This window comes from Balaenoptera borealis (assembly GCF_965194805.1).
Source record: "Balaenoptera borealis genome assembly, chromosome: X".
Taxonomy (NCBI): Eukaryota; Metazoa; Chordata; class Mammalia; order Artiodactyla; family Balaenopteridae; genus Balaenoptera; species Balaenoptera borealis.
Genome location: NC_138881.1, coordinates 38090807 through 38111463, shown reverse-complemented (window position 1 = coordinate 38111463; position 20657 = coordinate 38090807). Strand labels below are relative to the sequence as shown.

The 20657-nt window shown below is 40.1% G+C and overlaps 1 pseudogene across 1 annotated transcript in view; it reads right to left on the bottom strand.

Moving 5' to 3' along the window:
- Nucleotides 1-463: 463 nt before the first annotated feature.
- Nucleotides 464-20657, bottom strand: part of LOC309621112 (BTB/POZ domain-containing protein 3 pseudogene) — a 220625-nt pseudogene continuing 200431 nt past the window's right edge. Inside the window, exon 2 of the transcript XR_014249878.1 lies at nt 464-18899. The product of XR_014249878.1 is annotated as a BTB/POZ domain-containing protein 3 pseudogene (transcript). The remainder of the gene's footprint in view (nt 18900-20657) is intronic.

The following is a 20657-nucleotide window of genomic DNA, read 5'->3' as shown; positions in this document are numbered from 1 at the left end:
AAGAGAGAGCCAGAGCCCCCTAACCAGCTGCTGCTTGCTTTAACCCCATCCTGTCTCGGTGGGAACAGAAGGCTGAGGGCAACCTACATGCAGAGGTGGGGCCAAAACCAAAGCTGAACCCTGGGAGCTGTGCGAACAAAGAAGAGAAATGGAAACCTCTCCCAGCAGCCTCAGGAGAAGTGGATTAAATCTTCACAATCAACTTGATGTACCCTGCATCTGTGGAGTACCTGAATAGACAACGAATCATCCCAAAATTGAGGGAGTGGACTTCGGGAGCAACTGTAGACTTGGGGTTTCATATCTGCAACTGACTTGTTTCTTATTTTTTTTTTATGTTTATCTTAGTATAGTTCTTAGTGCTTGTTTTCATTGGTGGATTTGTTTATTGGTTTGGTTGTTCTCTTCTTTTTTTTATTACTTTCTCCTTTATTTTTTTATTTATTTATTTTTTTATAGCTACTTTATTTATTTATTTATTATTTATTTTTGGCTGTGTTGGGTCTTCGGTTCGTGCGAGGGCTTTCTCCAGTTGCGGCAAGCGGGGGCCACTCTTCATCGCGGTGCGGGGACCGCTCTTCATCGCGGTGCACGGGCCTTTCACTATCGCGGCCCCTCCCGTTGCGGGGCACAGGCTCCAGACGCACAGGCTCAGTAGTTGTGGCTCACGGGCCCAGCCACTCCGTGGCATGTGGGATCTTCCCAGACCAGGGCTCGAACCCGTGTCCCCTGCATTAGCAGGCAGATTCTCAACCACTGTGCCACCAGGGAAGCCCCTCCTTTATTTTAATAATTTATTTTATTTGAATAATTATATTGGTTTTTTAAACTTTTTTTATTATTTTTTTCTCTTCCTTTTTTCTCTGTTTTCTTCTGAGCCATGTGGCTGACAGGGTCTTGGTGCTTCACCCTGGTGTCAGGCCTGAACTTATGAAATGGGAGAGCTGAGTTCAGGACATAGGACCACCAGAGATCTCCAGGCCCCACGTAATATCAATCGGCGAGAACTCTCCCAGAGATTTCTGTCTCAATGCTAAGACCCAGCTCCACCAAACGGCCAGAAAGCTCCAGTGATGGACGCCCCATGCCAAACAACTAGCAAGACAGGAACACAACCACATCCATTAGCAGAGAGGCTGACTAAAATCATACTAAGTTCACAGACACCCCAAAAAGCACCAGCAGCCCTTCCCACCAGAAAAACAAGATCCAGCCCCACCCACCAAAACACAGGCACCAGTCCCCTCCACCAGGAAGCTTACACAACCCACTGAACCAACCTTACCCAATGAGGGCAGACACCAAAAACAACAGGAACTAGAAACTGGCAGCCTGCAAAAAGGAGACCCCAAACACAGTAAGTTAAACAAAATGAGAAGACAGAGAAATATGCAGCAGATGAAGGAACAAGGTAAAAACCCACCAGACCAAACAAATGAAGAGGAAATAGGCAGTCTACCTGAAAAAGGATTCAGAGTAATGATAGTAAAGATGATCCAAAATCTTGGAAATAGAATGGAGAAAATACAAGAAACGTTTAATAAGGACCTAGAAGAACTAAACAGCAAACAAACAATGATGAACAACACAATAAATGAAATTAAAAATTCGCTAGAAGGAATCAATAGCATTTGAGGCAGAAGAACGGATAAGTGACCAGGAAGATAAAATAGTGGAAATAACTACTGCAGAGCAAATTAAAGAAAAAAGAAAGAAAAGAATTGAAGACAGTCTCAGAGACCTCTAGGACAACATAAAACACACCAACATTCGAATTATAGGGGTCCCAGAAGAAGAAGAGAAAAAGAAAGGGTCTGAGAAAATATTTGAAAAGATTATAGTTGAAAACTTCCCTAAAGTGGGAAAGGGAATAATCAATCAAGTCCAGGAAGCGCAGAGAGTCCATACAGGATAAATCCAAGGAGAAACACGCCAAAACACATATTAATCAAACTATCAAAAAATAAATACAAAGAAACAATATTAAAAGCAGCAAGGGAAAAGCAACAAATAATATACAAGGGAATCCCCATAAGGTTAACAGCTGATCTTTCAGCAGAAACTCTGCAAGCCAGAAGGGAGTGGCAGGACATATTTAAAGTGATGAAAGGGAAAAACCTACAACCAAGATTGCTCTACCCAGCAAGGACTCATTCAGATTTGACAAAGAAATTCAAACCTTTACAGACAAGAAAAAGTTAACAGAATTCAGCACCACCAAACCAGCTTTACAACAAATGCTAAAGGAACTTCTCTAGGCAGGAAACACAAGAGAAGGAAAAGACCTACAAAAACAAACCCAAAACAATTAAGCAAACTGGTAATAGGAACATACATATCAATAATTACCTTAAATGTAAATGGATTAAACGCTCCAGCCGAAAGACACAGACTGGATGAATGGATACAAAAACAAGACCCATAGATATGCGGTCTACAAGAGACCCACTTCAGACCTAGGGACACATACAGACTAAAAGTGAGGGGATGGAATAAGATATCCCATGGAAATGGAAATCAAAAGAAAGCTGGAGTAGCAATTCTCATATCACACAAAACAGAGTTTAAAATAAAGACTATTACAAGAGACAAAGAAGGACAGTACATAATGATCAAGGGATCAATCCAAGAATAAGCTATAACAATTGTAAATATTTATTTACCCAACATAAGAGCACCTCAATACATAAGGCAAATGCTAACAGCCATAAAAGGGGAAATCGACAGTAACACAATCATAGTAGGGGACTTTAACACCCCACTTTCACCAATGGACAGACCATCCAAAATTAATATAAATAAGGAAACACAAGCTTTAAACGATGCATTAAACAAGATGGACTTAATTGATATTTATAGGACATTCCATCCAAAAACAACAGAATACACTTTCTTCTCATGTGCTCATGGAACATTCTCCCGAATAGATCATATCTTGTGTCACAAATCAAGCCTTGGTAAATTTAAGAAAATTGAAATCATATCAGGTATCTTTTCCTACCACACCGCTATGAGACTAGATACCAATTACAGGAAAAAAAACTGTAAAAAAATACAAACACATAGAGGCTAAAAATTACACTACTAAATAACCAAGAGATCATGGAAGAAATCAAAGAGGAATCAAAAAATACCTAGAAACAGATGACAATGAAAACACGATGACCCAAAACCTATGGGATGCAGCAAAATCACTTCTAAGAGGGAAGCTTAGAGCAATACAATCCTACCTCAAGAAACATCTCAAATAAACAACCTAACCTTACACCTAAAGCAATAAGAGAAAGAAGAACAAAATAACCTCAAAGTTAGCAGAAGGAAAGAAATCATAAAGATCAGGTCAGAAATAAATGAAAAAGAAATCAAGGAAACAATAGCAAAGATCAATAAAACTAAAAGCTGGTTCTTTGAGAAGATAAACAAAATTTTTAAACCACTAGCCACACTCAGCAAGAAAAAAAGGAAGCAGACTCAAATCAATAGAATTAGAAATGAAAAAGGAGAAGTAACAACTGACACTGCAGAAATACAAAGGATCATGAGAGATTACTACAGGCAACTCTATGCCAATAAAATGGACAATCTGGAAGAAATGGACAAATTCTTAGAAAAGCACAATCTTCCGAGACTGAACCAGGAAAAAATGGAAAATATAAACAGACCAATCACAAGCACTGAAATTGAAACTGTGATTAAAAATCTTCCAACAACCAAAAGCCCAGGACCAGATGGCTTCACAGGCGAATTCTATCAAACATTTAGAGAAAAGCTAACAGCTATCTTTCTCAAAATCTTCCAAAATATAGCAGAGGGAGGAACACTCTGAAACTCATGCTATAAGGCCACCATCACCCTGATACCAAAACCAGGCAAAGATGTCACAAAAAAAGAAAACTACAGGCCAATATCACTGACGAACATAGATGCAAAAATCCTCAACAAAATACTAGCAAACAGTATCCAACATCACATTACAAGGATCATACACCATGATCAAGTGGGGTTTATCTCAGGAATGCAAGGATTCTTCAATATACGCAAATTAATGTGATAAACCATATTAACAAATTGAAGGTGAAAAACCATATGATCATCTCAATAGATGCAGAAAAATCTTTCGACAAAATTCAAAACCCATTTATGATAAAAACTCTCTAGAAAGTAGGCATAGAGGGCACTTACCTCAACATAATAAAGGCCATATATGACAAACCCACAACCAACATCGTTCTCAGTGGTGAAAAACTGAAACCGTTTCCACTAAGATCTGGAACAAGACAAGGTTGTCCACTCTCACTATTATTATGCAACATAGTTTTGGAAGTTTTAGCCACCGCAATCGGAGAAGAAAAAGAAATAAAAGGAATCCAAATCGGAAAAGAAGAAGTAAAGCTGTCACTGTTTGCAGACGACATGATACTATACATAGAGAATCCTAAAGGTGCCACCAGAAAACTACTAGAGCTAATCAATGAATTTGGTAAAGTAGCAGGATACAAAATTAATGCACAGAAATGTCTTGCATTCCTATACACTAATGATGAAAATTCTGAAAGAGAAATTAAGGAAACACTCCCATTTACCATTGCAACAAAAAGAAAAAATACCTAGGAATAAACCTACCTAAGAAGACAAAAGACCTGTACGCAGAAAACTATAAGACACTGATGAAAGAAATTAAAGATGATACAAACAGATGGAGAGATATACCATGTTCTTGGATTGGAAGCATCAACACTGTGAAAATGACTCTACTACCCAAAGCAATCTACAGATTCAATGCAATCCCTATCAAACTACCAATGGCATTTTTCACAGAACTAGAACAAAAAATTTCAAAATTTGTATGGAAACACAAAAGACCCCGAATAGCCAAAGCAATCTTGAGAAAGAAAAACAGAGCTGGAGAAATCAGGCTCCCGGACTTCAGACCATACTACAAAGCTACAGTAATCAGGACAGTATGGTACTGGCACAAAAGCAGAAATATAGATCAATGGAACAGGATAGAAAGCCCAGAGATAAACCCATGCACATATGATCACCTTATCTTTGATAAAGGAGGCAAGAATATACAATGGAGAAAGACAGCCTCTTCAATAATTGGTGCTGGGAAAACTGGACAGCTACATGTAAAAGAATGATATTAGAACACTCCCTAACACCATACACAAAAATAAACTCAAAATGGGTTAAAGACCTAAATGTAAGGCCAGACACTATCAAACTCTTAGAGGAAAACATAGGCAGAACACTCTATGACATACATCACAGCAAGATCCTTTTTGACCCACATCCTAGTGAAATGGAAATAAAAACAAAAATAAACAAATGGGACTAATGAAACTTAAAAGCTTTTGCACAGCAAAGGAAACTATAAACAAGATGAAAAGACAACCCTCAGAATGGGAGAAAATATTTGCAAACTAAGCAACTGACAGAGGATCAATCTCCAAAATATACAAGCAGCTCATGCAGCTCAATATCAATAAAACAAACAACCCAATCCCAAAATGGGCAGAATACCTAAATAGACATTTCTGCATAGAAGATATACAGATTGCCAACAAACACATGAAAGGATGCTCAACATCACTAATCATTAGAGAAATGCAAATCAAAACTACAGTGAGGTGTCACTTCACACCAGTCAGAATGGCCATCATCAAAAAATCTACAAACAATTAATGCTGACAAGGGTGTGGAGAAAAGGGAACTCTCTTGCACTGTTGGTGGGAATGTAAATTGACACAGCCACTATGGAGAACGGTACAGAGGTTCGTTAAAAAACTAAAAATAGAACTACGACCCAGCAATCCCACTACTGGGCATATACCCTGAGAAAACCATAATTCAAAAAGAGTCATGTACCACAATGTTCATTGCAGCTCTATTTACAATAGCCAGGACATGGAAGCAACCTAAGTGTCCATCGACAGATGAATGGATAAAGAAGATATGGCACATCTATACAATGGAATATTACTCGGCCATAAAAAGAAATGAAATTGAGTTATTTGTAGCGAGGTGGATGGACCTAGAGTCTGTCATACAGAGTGAAGTAAGTCAGAAAGAAAAAAACAAATACCATATGCTAACACATATATTTGGAATCTAAAAAAAAAAAAAGGTTCTGAAGCACCTAGGGGCAGCACAGGAATGAAGATGCAGACATAGAGAATGGACTTGAGGACACGAGGTGGGGGAAGGGTAAGCTGGGACGAAATGAGAGAGTGGCATGGACATATATACACTACCAAATGTAAAATAGATAGGTAGTGGGAAGCAGCTGCATAGCACAGGGAGATCAGCTCGGTGCTTTGTGTCCACCTAGAGAGGTGGGATAGGGAGGGTGGGAGGGAGACGCCAGAGGGAGGAGATATGGGAATATATGTATATGTATAGCCAATTCACTTTGTTATAAAGCAGAATCTAACACACCATTGTAAATTAATTATACTCCAATAAAACTAAAAAAACAAAATAAAAATACAGTACAATAACATTCAACATGAGGTACTTCATATTTTTCCTTCATAAATAATGTTTTAAGCTACTGAATTCAAGCACTCTGATGCACAAGTGGCTAGTGTCTTGAATTAGCAAGCTTATTTAAACACCTTTAAAAAAAGACAGTTCAGTGCAATAGTTATGTAGAAATTAGACCATTTACTTAAATACTATATTAAGATATGCTTAAAGAATGTTACATTAGAATTGCTAGCCTAGTTCCCCTTATCCCCAGGATATGAACAATGACAAAGTCTGCCAGATACATTGGGAAAAGCATCTACAGGGCACTGTTGAATAAAGTTGCGTTTATACACTAAAGTTGCCTGCCTTGTCAGAACAATGGTTTCTAGTTTTAAAAGATACAAAATTCGAGATTACCAAAGAAAATAAAGCAAGCATATTAGCTTTAATTCCATGTCGTTGAAAATGCAGAAGCGAGAATAGGATTTAAAAGATAAAATTTTCTTGTTTTAAATACAATTTTCAAATTTAACCCACAGCTCTTGGCACCAGCCAATCAGATGATGTATGGGTTTTGTTTTTTTTTCTTTTTCAGGTGATAGTAATAACATAAAATTAAGTTCTTCCACACCTAGTGTACAGATCTCACGCAGCTCTCACCCAGCGGTTCCCCAGTCTCTGGCGGGCAGCTACGAACAGGAGCACTGACCATGGGTGTTTCTGAATGAACAGTCTTCACTCTAAGGTTATCACACCCACCGCAACAATCTGATATGATGAAATTAGTACTAAATAAAGTTTCTTCTCCTCTGGCTTAAAAATGAGTGCCTTCCAATCAGGTATATAGTCTACCAATTTGCAAGATAACTATGAATTACCAAAATGTTTAACCATAATTTACAAATAAAACCCTTTGTAGAAGTATTTTTTAAATTGAAAATGTACCTTCATTTCACAGTTTGCCAAAACTACTATCTGTCATCTCGCTAATAAGAAATAATTGTTAGATAATTTTGGAAAGTTGTCCTGGGAGTACTCATCTATAATCACCATAACAGCTTTTGATCATCTATGCTAACAGACATAGGTAATGGCAAAGGTGATTAAAACATTTCCCATAATCCAGTGATCTCCTCCATTAGGGAAGCCGGCTGAAGCAACAAGCCCACGTCTACAGGGGGAGAGGTGGCCCAGAAGCACAGGTAATCACTCACTGGGGCCCAGCTGGGGCCAGCAGGGGGACCATTTCTGTCCCAGCCCTCACTGACCTGGCAGGGAGGAGACAATTCCTGAGCTGGCACGCACTTGCACGCGCACGGGCACACACGCACACACCCACCCCAGGACTAACCCCTGCTCCAGAGCCAGCTTCGGGCTCACAGAGCAGGAGAAGGAGGCGGCCAGCGGCCCCACTCTGGGTGGCGGGGAAGCCATCTCAGGATCACGCTGGGCAGAAAAGCTGCCCAGAAACACATGGATACCTCAACTGTGAGTGAACACAGTGGACACCACCAGGGTCACGGGCACTAAGCCAGCACAAGCCTTCGCTGAAGGAGAATGTTTTGATGAGCTTTTCCCTCCTTTGTTTACATTATCCATGGACAAATAAGAGAGCTGGATGTGATGCTGAGGCAGTGAATATTAGGTATCCTCAAGAGTATCTTTCTAGACCATTTTCTAAAAGCCCTGCAGGCATATATAGGCACTTTAAGATGGCCAGAGGCCAGATTCTAGCAGTCCAGGAACAGGACAGAATTATAATTAACTAAGAAGATACAATGTGGTCAAAGTAGATCCGGGGAAGTATATTTCAGATTAAAAAAAATCAATGAATAAAAGTATCTTATTACATTAACATGTGGTGCTACAAAACTAATTGTTATTCCATTCATCTAAAGAATCGTTTGGTCCTCTTTTCATGGGAAAAAGGGAATAGGAATTCTATACAGTACAACTTTTGAAAACCTGCAAATGGCAGGGATCAGAAGCTAAATAGGGGAAAAAGAGTTTGACTTTTTCAAACTCTTTATTATAATATGCCATCAATTAAACTATTTGTCGTATGGGACTTTTTTAGGCTTCCTTTTAAAACCATTTTAGTTTAAATTAATGGGCCTGCAACTTTTTTCTAATGACAATAAAATTTTATAATTTAGTTACTTCTAAAAGAAGTCTCTGTACTGCAATATTTTGTCTTCTAAACTAAAAGAATATAAATCTGTTTGTAGCAAAAGTCATGACCTAAAACTTCCAATTTCTTACTTGCTTACTTTACATTGAAACTTTGCAGTTTAAAATTTAACAATCTTACGAATTTAGGATTTAAGAAAAAGCAATGCCCCAAAGTAAAATATTTAAAAGGAAATAAAATAAGAAGGTAAACATGACTACTGGCTACTTTCTAAATTATTACTTATTATTAAGCAAAACGTCTTTCAAAATTGTACACTGAGGTTTATCGTTTTGGGGGGAGGGAGGGAGGGGTTCTGTTTAAAAATAATTCTTGTTATTGTTGTTTTAGACTATTTATTCCTACTTAAAATAAAGCCCAAAAGAGAATTTGAAGTGATCCAAAAATTTTCCTAAGAGGGACAAAACTGGGAGGTCAGTGGGGCAGTTGGAAAAGAACGCAGAATCTCCCCAGATGTATAGACGCAACTCTAAGAACCACAAGCCTTGGTGAGAACTTGGCTCTTTTAGGCATATGGTTAAAAGCCGAATGCTGCATTTTTGCCTGTACATAATTAAAAGGTTGAAAGAAATTAGAACCTGCCTACAGCTCCATTCGTTACAAATTACCTGCGCTGATCGCATATCTGCAGCTGAGCTAAGCATCAAGCAAGTAGGAGCGTGGTGTGCACCTCAGAGCCCGCACTGCTCCGGGAAGCGTGTTCAAGCGTAGAATATAAGTTCGGGGATCTGCCGCCCCTGCACCCCGGTGCTGTTGACGGTGACTTTGCCACACTGAACTTCCGTCATGCCTTCCAGTCCAAAGTAGCTGAGCTCATTGCCGTCCAGGATCACGCAGGCCGTGTAGAAGGTGTCCTGCTTAGTCTGCACTGGGTACTCAAACCACACGGGGAAGGTGTTGCTGGAGCCGTCTGAGAAGTACTTGCTCAAGTTCTGCCCCAGGACGACGCCCTGCCGCTTGAGTTCGGTCTTGGCGCTGTACTCGGCCGAGCCGCAGCTGGAGCCGTGCAGCCCAAAGCCCGCGATGAACACCCTCTTGTCGACGGCGAACTGGATGCTGTCGCAGCAGCCCCGGTAGCGCCACTGGTTGCTCCGGTAGGCGCACAACTGGAAACGGTGGCAGCGCTGGGGGACGAGGCCCTTGCGGGCTTTGCAGCTCGGGCTTCTTGGCCGCGGTGTACCAGAGGAAGATGTCGTTGGTCTCGTACAGAGTTAAGACTCCGGACTGCACGGCACCGTTTGCAAAATCGTCCAGGGCCATGGTCGGGATGCGGATCAAGTAAAGCGCCTTCCCGAGGACTCCGCGCTTGTTTTCAATGCTCAAAGCCAGATCTTGTTGCTGGCATTCCACTTCAGCCCAGCTGAGAGCTGCCTCAAAAACCACAATTTCTTTGGCATTCAGTTTCCCTGCGGAGGATATTTTCTAGTGTCTGGAAGTCAATATCACAGAACCCCTCAGACTTGAGAGCGAGCTCGGCCTGCGCGTCGATCACCTCCCAGCACCGTTGGGTCACGCCCGGCTCCTCAAACAGGCAGCTCTGGGACAGGAGGACACAGGCGTTCTTGGCGCTCATGCTGGTCTCCAGGAGGTTGACGCAGGCCCGGGCGAGGTGAGGGACGATGTACTTTTTGGCAGCATAAAGAGTGGCCAAGACTGTGACAGCAGCGAAGTCCATTTCATCACAATAGATTTATTTCAGCATAGCGAGAAAAGCAGCAGGGTCGACATCTGGTATACAGATCTCACCTTTGTCTTCGGCAAGTTCTCCGTAAAACATTGCATGGAACACCGAGCTCCCAACAGCTAAAACATATTTGTGTCCTGGCAACTGCTGAGTCCCACCTGGTGGCCCAACCACAAAATGTACATCTGCCATCAAATCATTATTGAACATCACCGCATTTCTCTCTCTAATGGTGGGATAAAGACCCTGCCAATTCGGGGCTGGAATAAGGTTGTGGTTACTGAGATTCTGCTGGTGGTACTGATGGACAGTGGTGCTGCTGGAGTTGGCTGGTTTTCTTCGGCGGAATATATCAGCAGCCGTCTTCTTCTTTTTAGTCTTCAAGGTAATTATTTCATAACAAACTGGAGGCAACTTGCTGCTGCTGCTGCTGCTACTGCTGGGATTTTTTTCCTTCGAGCTTTTCTTGGACCTGTTCTTTACCGTCTCGCTCGCGGTCCTTGTCGCCTCAGGCAGCGCCCGCCGTCTGCGCTGCTTACAGCTTGCTGCCTCGGCCCGGTGCCCGCTCCTCAGGCCCCGTCCCGGGCACTCTGGGATCCAGTGCCCGGCGGGCTCGGCGGGCACCCGCACGCTGCATTCCTTTTTTTTTTTTTAAAGATTATTTTTGTTGATGTCGACCATTTGTTTAAAGTCTTTACTTGTTACAATATTGCTTCTGTTTTATGTTTTGGTTAATTGGCCACGAGGCATGTGGGATCTTAGCTCCCCAGCCAGGAATGGAACCCACACCCCCTGCATTGGAAGGTGAAGTCTTAACCACTGGACCTCCAGGGAAGTCCCATGAATTGCATTCTTAAAATTACATATTCTAATTGGCTGTTGCTGATGTATTAGAATATTGTTGATGTTTAAATTTTATTTTTATCCACTAAACTTGTTGCAATTTCTTAATAGTTCTAATAGCTTTTTGATTCTCTTGAATTTTCTATGTAAGCAATTATACTTTCTGAAAATAATGACAATTTAACTTCCTCCTTTTGATTCTTAAAACCGTATTACTCTTCCTTGTCTGCTGCATTGCTTACAACCTCTAATACCACGTTAACTCCAGTGGAAACAGACAGTCTTATCTTGTTAAAGGAACACATATATCGCTAGTTAGTATGATATTCGCTGTAGTTGTCTGAACTTGCGTTCAGAGATTGCCTTTCTTCCAGATTACTCATTGTGAATGGCCTTCAAGATGGATAGTCAGAAGCTCTAATCAGCAGCAAAACTGTCCCTGGAGCGCTGCTCTGGGAAACAGAGGCAGTTAAGTGACTTCCTAGAGGAGTGTCCTAGCCAGTCTCTGGCAGAGGCAGTGTGGAGTCATTCTTTGACTGTGCTTGCCTCAATCTCCTACATCTGAAATGCATTCTTTACTCATTTGCCCCATTTTTGCATTGTTTTGAAATTTTAACTTAGTGCATTTACTTTTTTCTTTCCAAGTAGATTATAAGATCCTTGAGGATAAGGGCTAAACAGTGCCTTTCTTTCATCTCATATAAAGTCTTTAGAATATAAGTTCTATGAGGGAAGAGACTTTGCTGGTGTTGTTGCTACTGTTTCCAGTGGCTAGCACAGTGCCGAGCACTGTAAGCACTAAATATTTTTCAATAAATGAGTCAGCCTCACATTCCTTCAACCCCCGCAGGCTTCAGTCCATGTTTGGCAATTTGCTGTGTGTACCGAATGCATTCAAAAATAGTGGTGGAATGAATGAGCCCTTCCAGGCCCTAGTCTTTCATTTTCATTCCACCATTCTTTCACCTGGACATCTCCATTTCTAAACAGTTTAAGCAAAGCTTGATGTTGATGTATTTGTCAATGCCAGAAAAAAAATGTTTGACAAGTGTGCAATCTAACTTCATGAATTTCAAAACAGATGACACCCATTTTGATAAATGCATATGATTCTGCAGCTGATGAAAAAGAAAAATGAAAATGGGGCCAAATTACAGTTTGGCACCCAAGACAATAATCAATCTTTCATCACGCTAATGGTCTGTCATGAGACCGTAAAACCACATGAAGACAGGAAACAGGAAAGTCCTCACACCAGCTTTCCAAGGGAGTCAACATAATTTGGTTAACAAGACACACTTATCTGTGAATGAAATACAGCTAAGTGTGAACCTGGCAGTTCAATGATAAAATATGTCAAAGCTTTCCAGAAATGATTACCACCATAGCATTGAATAAGGTTACCATGGGCAGAACAGACCAATTGGTAGAGTTAGGTCTATTTTTAAATGTCAGACAACATCTTGCTACTCTTAACAGCACTGCTCTATGCCCCTTAACTGGGGATACTAACTACCTACACGTTTCTCACTCCCACCATAACGGTCTACCCACGTTTGTTTTTTAAATCACATAGCTGGGGAGACATACACAGAAATCTGATAATCAAGTCCTGGTCCTGCCTTCTAAGGGGTGGCAGTAACATAGGGTGGTAAAGGAGAGATCTCTTGTTGCCACGCCCTCATTTGCCACTGCCACGTTCAAGCTCTTTTCCTGCCCTTCAAGTGCTCTCTTTCAGCAGCATGAACTCAGTTACCTGTTCACCTGTCCCTTTATTTGAAGACAGAAAATCTTCTCCCTGATGCCATTACAGCCTTCATGAACAGTTGTATGTTCTGAATCTGTAAGGTCACTCATCATCCTCCCATGATCCCTTTACTGACTTTAGCTGTCATCCTCCCTCCCTAAACATACTTGCATGGACATGTAAGTGATATCATACAGTATTTGTCTTTCTCTGTCTGACTTATTTCATCAAGCATAATATTTTCTAAATCCATCCACGTTGCTGCAAATGACAGAACTTCATTCTTTTTTATGGATGAGTAATATTCCATTGTGTGTATGTGTGTGTGTGTATATATATAGGTATGTATGTATATATACATGTATATATGTATGTATATATATATATATACATATATATATATATATATATAAAATATCTTTATCCATTCATCCTGAATTCTTTCCAAAGTGCTTTTCCATAAAAATCTTATTGAATCCCTGAAAAGTCCTGTAGGATAAACCTGGCATATTATTACCATCTTATAGATGAAGAAACTGAGGCATGGAAAGGGTCAAGAGCCTTCAGTGAGATATCACTCTAGAAACAGAGTATGGAAGTCACTTCACCCAGCCACTGTATGAAGCTCCTCCTGGATAAAAGGATGAAATTTAGATCTGAAACTTAGGCACAGAAATACTCTATAAATCAACAATAGGCTGGCATCTTTCAGAATATAAATTCAAGACAGTGACTCTTCGAAGATGAAGATAGCTTTAATAAGGAAAGTAGAGATAGGAAGCACAAAAAGAAAAAAAAACCTGCCAAAAATGATCTTCCGTGAATGCTAGATCTGGGGTTGTGCAAATATATTAAGGCTGTTTAACATTGGTCATTGACAATTTCCTTTAGCTTTCATGATTGGTGGAAATAAATATATGCTCTCGCTAAAGCTCAAGCCTCCAAGGAAATACCTAGTGCTGGTAAACAAGTTCTGTAACGTCATGTGCTCTCTGAAAAGCAATGACTCTCAAACTTTAGAACATTCCAAGAGCCAAGTTAAGGAAATGGCAACTTATTTAGTGACTTTAATAAAACATGAAGAGGCCTGAAGCAAGCAAATATAATATGGTGGGAAGTTTTCACTAGATAACACCTATTTGCAGTTGTCATCTGATCTGTGTAGAACTGACAATACCACCAGATTTGTCATTGATTTGGTTGGGTGGGCTATTCCTCCATTTGGAGACACTGGAATACTTATAAATTAGTTTTCTTCCCGAGTATTTACCACAGATAATGTTTACTCTGCCTTTACTTATTAGGGTCTATCTGAAAGAATCTCAAAGCCATTATTCAATGATGCCGTTTTATATATGTCTGTAGATGCACAGGAATGTCTGGTCATCTATTTGGTACATTTGTAGAATGCTTATTGTGTGCAGACACTGCTTCCGGCATTTGATTTGAAACACAAGAACTATTTTACTCCATTGTAAAAATGAAATGGCTTAGCACATGGAGTGTTAAAAAAAATGTGAACTAAATATTGGGTGAAGAATTAGCTGGAAGGAGAATGTGATAATCCAAGTTGGAATAGACCAAAATCAACCATGTACCAAAAATAAAAAACAACCTCTGCTTTTCTTAAACAGCAGGCACTCCTAATTTATATTCCAGCTAACAATTGCTTTTCCAATAATAAAGCATCTGTTACCTAACTCTTTGTTTCCTTGTTTACCCACCTCCCCCTTCTCCAGCACTGAATTAATCTCACAACTCACTTTTCCTCTTCTGATAAAATAAATCAAAACAAGGAAATAGAGACCATTTCAAACAGTGGTCCTTCATCCTGAGGTAGTTATTCAATGCAGGTACACATTGCTCATACCAGCCACTTCCTAGTTGCCACTGACAAAATTCACCAATGTCTTCCATCACACCATTTAAGTCACATTATTGGTAGAACAAAACGTTGCCTCTTTTATCACAGGCAAAAGTGCAGCTGTCAACTCTCCACCTTCCAACGTGAAATTCTAACACCTCCCCTCTCTCTAGCTCCATTACTTCTGATCTCAGGGGAAGAGGTGTCCCTCCTTACGGTCAATGCTTATGTTGCCAGCTGGGCCTGGGCCCCTCCTCTTCTACTCTGCCAAGCCCATTTATTCCTTAACCCACTATTTTCTATCTCCACTGTTGATGTGCCACAGAACAAACTCTGGATCCTTTCTGGTAGAGTCTTAATTATCCAATATATGGGATTTAAAACTCCTGAGCCTTCCTTACTAAGAATTTCTCTTTCCTTGGTTTCCATAAGGTACAACCTCCTGACCTACCACTCTGCCACTCACCCTCAGTCACTGTCACTAACTTTTCCTCAAGGTTTTTCTGCTCAGAAAAGTAACATGTGCACATTGCAGAAAATTGTGAAACTACATTCAGAAAGAGTAAAATAAAATTTTCTAAATATAAATAATCTGAGCATTGTAGAGTAGTTCCTTCTAGGCCATATATATTTTCATAATGAAATTCTAATCGTGCTGTGTTCATTATCTTGATTGTGGTGATGGTTTTACAGGCATATACATATGTCAAAATGTATCAAATTGCATACTTTAACGCATGCAGTTTATTGTATGTCAGTCATACCCCAACTAAGCTGTTTTTAAAATGTAAACAATAGAACTGCTGAACAACCATTGAGAGGAAGATGCTGGAACCCACCAAAAAAGATACCCCACATCCAAAGACAAAGGAGAAGCTGCAATGAGACGGTAGGAGGGGCACGATCACAATAAAATCAAATCCCATAACCGCTGGGTGGGTGACTCACAAACTGGAGAACACTGATACCACAGAAGTCCACCCACTGAGGTGAAGGTTCTGAGCCCCACATTAGGCTTCCCAACCTGGGGGTCCAGCAATAGGAGGAGGAATTCCTAGAGAATCTGACTTTGAAGGCCAGTGGGATTTGACTGCAGGACTTCCACAGGACTGGGGGAAACAGAGACTCCACTCTTGGAGGGCACACATAAAGTCTTGCATGCACCAGGACCCAGGGGAAAGGAGCAGCGACCCCATAGGAGACTGAACCAGACCTACCTGCTAGTGTTGGAGGGTCTCCTGCAGAGGCGGGAGGGCGGCTGTACCTCACCATGGAGACAAGGACACTGGCAGCAGCAGTTCTGGGAAGTACTCACTGGCATAAGTCCTCCCATAGGCCACCATTAGCACCACCATATAGCCTGTAGGCTCCAGTCACCTCAGGCCAAACAACTAACAGGGAGGGAACACAGCCTCACCCATCAGCAGACAAGCAGTTTAAAGTTTTACTGAGCTCTGCCCACCAGAGCAAGACCCAGCTCTACCCACCATCAGTCCCTCCCATCAGGAAGCTTGCACAAGTCTCTTAGATAGCCTCATCTACCAGAAGGCAGACAGCAGAAGCAAGAAGAACTACAATCCTGCAGCCTGCAGAATGAAAACCACAAAGGAAAGTTAGACAAAATGAAAAGGCAGAGGATTATGTGCCAGATGAAGGAACAAGATAAAACCCCAGAAAAACAACTAAATGAAATGGAGACAGGCAACCTTCCAGAAAAAGAATTCAGAATAATGATAGTGAAGATGATCCAGGACCTCGGAAAAAGAATGGAGGCAAAGATCGAGAAGATGCAAGAAATGTTTAACAAAGACCTCGGAGAACTAAAGTGCAAACAAACAGAGATGAACACTACAATAACAGAAATGAAAAATACACTAGAAGGAATCAATAGCAGAATAACTGAGGCAGAAGAACAGATAAGTAACCTGGAAGACAGAATAGTGGAAATCACTGCTGCAAAACAGAATAAAGAAAAAAGAATGAAAAGAAATGAAGATGGCCTAAGAGACCTCTGGGACAACATTAAATGCACCAACATTTGCATTATAGGGGTCCCAGAAGGAGAAGCAAGAGAAAGGACCTGAGAAAATATTTGAAGAGATAATAGCTGAAAACTTCCCTAACATGGGAAAGGAAACAGTCAACCAAGTCCAGGAAGCACAGAAAGTCCCAGGCAGGATAAACCCAAGGAGGAACATGCCAAGACACATAGTAAGCAAATTGATAAAAATTAAAGACAAAGAAAAAATATTAAAAGCAACAAGAGAAAAATGACAAATAACATACAAGGGAACTCCCATTAGGTTATCAGCTGATTTCTCAGAAGAAACTCTGCAAGCCAGAAGGGAGTGGCACAGTATATTTAAAGTGATGAAAGGGAAGAACCTACAACCAAAAATACTCTACCCAGCAAGGCTCTCATTCAGATTGGACAGAGAAATCAAAAGCTTTACAGACAAGCAAAAGCTAAGAGAATTCAGCACCACCAGACCAGCTTCACAATAAATGCTAAAAGAACTCCTGTGGCGGGGAAAGAGACTAGCAGCTTAAAAAACAAAACAAAACACACAAACAAAAAAACACTTGTACATATAGAGACTGCTATATCAAAACCTCATGGGAACAGCAAACCCAAAAACTACAATAGATACACGCACGAGAAAATAAAAAGCAACCCAAACACAACATTAAAGATGGTCATCAAACTATGACTATTGAGAAGAGAACAAACTATTTGAGAAGTCATAAACTATTTGAGAAGAGAACAAAAGAGGAAGGAAGGGAAGAAAAAAGACCTACAAAAACAAACCCAAAACAATTAAGAAAATGGCAATAGAAATACACATATTGATAGTTACCTTAAATGTGAATGGATTAAATGAGCCAACCAAAAGACATAGACTGGCTGAGTGGATACAAAAACAAGACCCATATATATGCCATCTAGAAGAGACTCACCTCAGACCTAGTGACACATACAGACTGAAAGTGAGGGGATGGAAGAAGGTATTCCACGCAGATGGAAATCAGAAGAAAGCTGGAGTAGCAATACTCATATCAGACAAAATAGACTTTAAAATAAAGAATGTTATAAGAGACAAAGAAGGATACTTCATAATGATCAAGGGATCAATCCAAGAAGAAGATATAACAATTGTAAATATTTATGCACCCAACATAGGAGCACTTCAATGTATAAGGCAAATACTAACAGTCATAAAGGGAAAAATCGACAGTAACACAATAATAGTGGGGGACTTTAACAGCCCACTTTCATCAATGGACAGATCATCCAAAATGAAAATCAATAAGAAAACACAGGCCTTAAATGACACATTAGAGCAGATGGACTTAATTGATATTTATTGAGCATTCCATCCAAAAACAGCAGAATACACATTCTTCTCAAGTGCACAAGGAACATTCTCCAGGACTGACCACGTGCTGGGCCACAAGACAAGCCTCAGTAAATTTAAGAAAATTGAAATCATATCAAGCATCTTTTCCAATCACACCACTATGAGGTTAGAAATAAACTACAAGAGGGACTTCCCTGGTGGTCCAGTGGTTAAGAATCTGCCTTCCAATGCAGGTGACGCAGGTTCAATCCCTGGTCAGGGAACTAAGATCCCCCATGCCATAGAGTAACTAAGTGTGAGCACCACAACTGCTGAGCCTGCATGCTCTAGAGCCCACGCGCCACAACTAGAGAGAAGCCCGTGCACTGCAACGAAGAGCGCACACGCGGCAACAAAAGATCCTGCATACCAAAATGAGGATCCTGCATGCCGCAACTAATACCCAATGCAGCCAAATTAATTAATTAATTAATTAATTTTTTAAAATAAGAAATAAACTACAAGAAAAAAACTATAAAAAACACAAACTTGTGGAGGCTAAACAATATGCAACTAAACAACCAATAGAATGGATCACTGAAGAAATCAAAGAGGAAATCAAAAAATACCTAGAGACAAATGAAAATGAAAGCACAATGATCCAAAATCTATGGGATGCAGTAAAAGCAGTTCTAAGAGGGAAGTTTATAGCTATACAATCTTACCTCAGGAAACAAGAAAAATCTCAAATAAACAATCTAATCTTACACCTAAAGCAACTAGAGAAAGAAGAACAAAGTAGTAGAAGGAAACAAATCATAAAGATCAGAGCAGAAATAAATGAAATAGAGACAAAGAAAAGAATAACAAAGATCAATGAAACTAAAAGCTGGTTCTTGGAAAAGACAAACAAAATTGATAAACCTTTAGCCAGACTCATCAAGAAAAAAAGGGAGAGAACCCAAATCAATGAAATTAGAAATGAAAAAGGAGACGTCACAACTGACACCACAGAAATACAAAGGAGCATAAGAGACTACTACAAGCAACTGTATGCCAATAAAATGGCCAACCTGGAAGAAATGGACAAATTCTTAGAAAGGCACAGCCTCCCAAGACTGAACCAGGAAGAAATAGAAAATATGAACAGACCAATCACAAGCACTGAAATTGAAACTGTGATTAAAAAATTCCCAACAAACAAAAGTCCAGGACCTGATGGCTTCACAGGCGAATTCTATCAAACATTTAGAGAAGAGCTAACACCTATCCTTCTCAAACTCTTTCAAAAAATTTCAGAGGAAGGAAAACTCCCAAACTCATTCTATGAGGGCACCATCACCCTGATACCAACAGCAGACAAAGATACCAAAAAAAAAAAAAAAGAAAACTACAGGCCAATATCACTGATGAACATAGACACAAAAATCCTCAACAAAATACTAGCAATCCAAATCCAACAATACATTAAAAGGATCATATACCATGATCAAGTGGGATTTATCCCAGGGATGCAAGGATTTTTCAGTATCTGCAAATCAATCAGTGTGATACACCATATCAACAAACTGAAGAATAAAAACCATATGATCATCTCAATAGATGCAGAAAAAGCCTCTGACAAAATTCAACACCCATTTATGATAAAAACTCTCCAGAAAGTAGGCATAGAGGGAACATACCTCAACATAATAAAGGCCATATATGACAAACCCACAGCTACCATCATACTCAATGGTGAAAAGCTGAAAGCATTTCCTCTAAGATCAGAAACAAGGCAAGGATGTCCACTCTCGCCACTTTTATTCAACATAGTTTTGGAAGTCCTAGCTATGGCAATCAGAGAATAAAAAGAAACTAAAAGAATCCAAATTGGAATAGAAGAAGTTAAACTGTCACTGTTTGCAGATGACATGATACTATACACAGAAAATCCTAAAGATGCTACCGGAAAACTACTAGAGCTCATCAATGAATTTGGTAAAGTTGCAAGTTACAAAATTAATACAGAGAAATCTGTTGCATTTCTATACATTAACAACAAAAGATCAGAAAGAGAAATTCAAGAAACAATCCCATTTACCATTGCATCAGAAAGAATAAAATACCTAGGAATAAACCTACCTAAGGAGACAAAAGACCTGTACTCCGAAAGCTATAAGACGCTGATGAAAGAAATCACAGAAGACACAAACAGATCCATGTTCATGGATTGGAAGAATCAATATTGTCAAAATAACTATACTACCCAAGGCAATCTACAGATTCAATGCAATCCCTACTTTTTTTTTTAATTTTTATTTATTAATTATGTTTATTTTTGGCTGTGTTGGGTCTTCGTTTCTGTGTGAGGGCTTTCTCCAGTTGCGGCGAGTGGGGGCCACTCTTCGTCGCGGTGCGCGGGCCTCTCACTATCGCGGCCTCTCTTGTTGCGGAGCAGAGGCTCCAGACGCTCAGGCTCAGTAGTTGTGGCTCACGGGCCCAGTTGCTCCGCGGCATGTGGAATCTTCCCAGAC